The sequence below is a fragment of the Haliaeetus leucocephalus genome, unplaced genomic scaffold, assembly GCF_000737465.1.
Source record: "Haliaeetus leucocephalus isolate CR32 unplaced genomic scaffold, Haliaeetus_leucocephalus-4.0 Scaffold148, whole genome shotgun sequence".
Classification (NCBI taxonomy): domain Eukaryota; kingdom Metazoa; phylum Chordata; class Aves; order Accipitriformes; family Accipitridae; genus Haliaeetus; species Haliaeetus leucocephalus.
Window position 1 is genome coordinate 1,504,916 of NW_010972584.1, and position 3,271 is coordinate 1,508,186.

Below are 3,271 nucleotides of genomic sequence, written 5' to 3' on the forward strand. Positions count from 1 at the left end.
GGGGGGGGGGGGGCCGGCGGGGGGAGGCCGCCCCCCCCCCCCGTTCGCCTTCCCCGCCCGGAGCGGGGGGCTGCTCGGCCGGGGTCGGGTACCCGCCGGGGGGGAGCTTCTTCCTTTCCCACCCGTGGCTGTAAACTGGGGGGTGCCCACGGGGCAGCCCCCCCCTAGTCCCGGAGAGTCCCACGCGTGTCGGGGTGCGTCGGGGCTAAGGCTGGAGGGGGAAAGGTCGTGTTTTCTGGGACACCCCTGCTCTGAATTTTCCCCTTCCAGCTCCGCCGAGGAGTAAGGGTGACGGGCACGGCAAAGGCTGGGGAGGTGGGAAAGGGGGGGTCCAGGCTGCTGCTGGCAACAGCCCGAGGCAGAGGAAGGTTTGGGAGATGTGCCGCGGGAGGAGGGAATCGTAGCGTACCGCTGGCAGTTTGCTTTCCGCGTTATTTTTGGAAATTGCTTTGCTGTGAGGGATTTTTTTCTTTTTTTTTTTCTTTTTTTTTTTTTTTAACTGTCTGGGGGAAGGTGTATTTACGTTGCGCTCCTCCAAGCGTTGATGCTTTCCATTGGCCCGGAAAGGCTGTAAAATCAGTGTTTTGGCAAATGCTGATCCAACCGGTTAGGTGTTCTTCCCTATTCCTAATGGCAGTGCCACAAAAACACGTAATCTGCATCTCTTTTATCTCGCCCTGTGAGACTTGGCTGCTGGCTGGATAGAAAGGGCTGATTCTCCCTGAGGATTGCAGGGCCTGGCGTGTTCGTTAGGCACTTTGTGTAATGCAGGATGACAGCTGTGACGCAAGCGCACCAAAACTTCTGAACGTAGGCTCAGTCTTGGTTATGTTTGGGCGTTTTTCCTCCTTTCCAGGAAAACTGTATTACATAGGCTGGAAGATAAACCTGGCATCTCCCTGGGCTCTCCTGCAGCCGTGGGGGAGGACGGGGAAGCAGAGATGGAGCCAGAAGCAGAGCGGTGGTGTACGCAGGTCTGTTAATGGGACTGGGGAGCCTTGGCCCGGCACCCTGAGCTGCCTGGTGCCATAGAAAATTCGGTGTTGCTGGGTGTAGCGTGGCCATGGCTCCTGCCTGCCGACGCAGAGGATTGCTCTTGTTTACAGCCATCGATTTGCTTCTGTGGGCATTATAGTAGGCAGCTGCCTACTTCGTCCGTGCCCGACTCCAACGCAGGGCATGGAAACGGATTTCGGTAAGGTTGGTGGTTTCCAAACCACCTGCACTAAGGGGGAGGACCCTGATTCAGCTGTTGAAACGCAGCGATGGGCCACCACTTACCTGTGGCTGAACTGAAAACCCTTTGTTGTTCCTCGGGTCATTCGTGTGATGCTTGTGCCGGCATCTTCAATGAGCACTGGTTTGTTAGCTGTGCCAGGGGAGCTGCTGAAATGGATACTGGATGAATGGATACACTCATCGTTCTCAACACCTTGTAGCCTGGCTCAGTGTTGACTTTGTAGCAGGTCCCATGGTGCTCGTGTGGCTCTTCAGAATGTGGGGAGGAAAAAAAAAAGTTAATGTTGAAGAAACTTGAAGATTCTATAAGATTTTTAAATCTTTGAAAACATTGATTCTGAATTAAACTTTTTATATTGCTAAATGTCGAAGAGAAACTGGTTAACATGAGGCAAAACCACACTAAACCAAGTACGACTCGGAGTGAGCCCATATAGGGTCAACTGATTTTGTAGTGCTCTGCAGAGAGCTGAAGATGGGACAGAATAAATACCGGCTGTGGGACTCTTGGTGCTCGTCCAATATGTTGCGGAGCAGTTTGCAAAGTTTCCAGTAAGTTTGCTTAATATGCCCTTACTCAGTTGTGAGGCACTCCCATAATTATGGCTGCAATTAAAAGCAATAACATCCATTTACATAAGGTGCCAGTCCTTTTAAATCGGCGCATCATCTAATGAGAGCATTTGTGTAGGGATAGTTATGCAGGACGAGGGCCCAAAGCTGAGAGCGTTTTGGGGAGGATTTTGTTTCAGAACTTTTTTGAGGTCATTTGAAGGAAGGGTCTGCTTTGAAATAGGACATTTTGTTATGAAAAAGTACTAAGTTATAAATATGACCCTTGCCAGTAGTAGGATGTTGTTGAATTAAGTGCTTTTAGCACTTTATTTTCCTGTGTATCATCCATCTAATTTAAAAAAATCTGCCTGGTGACACCAGTATTTTTCTCATTTGATTGCATCAATGTTCGTTTTGCTCTTATGAGTAAGAGATTTGGTAAATCCAACTTGTGGATACTAATCTAATTGCTGATGAAGCACTAAGGATTTGTTCTAAATTGCTCACTGAAGCTGCATTGTTTCTTTGGGGCTTAACTTCTGCATGTAAAGTCCACAGATTTTTCTTTGAGATGAATATAAACATTAGACTTTAAATGCTGGAAAACACCATACATTTGGGGGACGTTTCAGCTTTCTTCTGAAGGAAATGTGGACTACTCTCACCTTCTTGCTCTGTGTGTTTTGGTTTGTTTTTTTTTTGGTGGTTTTTTTTTTGTTTTGTTTATTTTAATTTACTGTATACAGTGTAAGGCTATGTTCCCCACACCCCGGGTGGGGCAGGTGCCTGGGAAGAGTCGCAAGGCAAATGTAGAAAGGGTAAAAATTCTCACAATACAACTGAGGAAGCACCAGCCATGGGTCTGAGAAGTGCTGGCTTCCTTGTGTCTGCTCTGGTTTTCCCCAGATGCCTTTTTTTCCCATTTTAAGTCAAATAATTAGTCTGTTAACCTTTTGTCACAGGCATAGCACTTGACTTGTGGTCTCTGAGTGCATAAGAGGTTAAGTAATTAAATTGTATAAGGGAGTAAAAGAGAATAATGAACTCCAAACTCACTAGTCTGTCTAGCTGGTCTCCCCAACGGCTAAAATTAAGTAATTTAAGTTGATTCCTGGTTTTACTCAGTTTTTATCAGGCGCTCAAAGTGAGGATATGGGAAAGAGTCCCATGCTGCTTCACACGGGTTGTTATTTTCAGAGGTGGTGGATTTATTTCAGGTACAATTTGGTTGTGCAGAGGGGTGGTTTCAGGGGGAGCGCTGGCCTGGCTGACTCTGACAAGATAGCACGCGGGGCCAGATTGGCTAATAAAAAGGCTTGTTCTTGGGTGCTTGCCAAAACCTGGCCCTAAATGTTGTAATTGCATGCTAATTATGAATACTAATCGCCAGATGTACTGAACGTATTACCTGGTGAAGTACTGTAGCTGTCGGGTGGTGCTGCGTGCAGTGTGGCTGCTTTAAGTAAAACTACTGTCA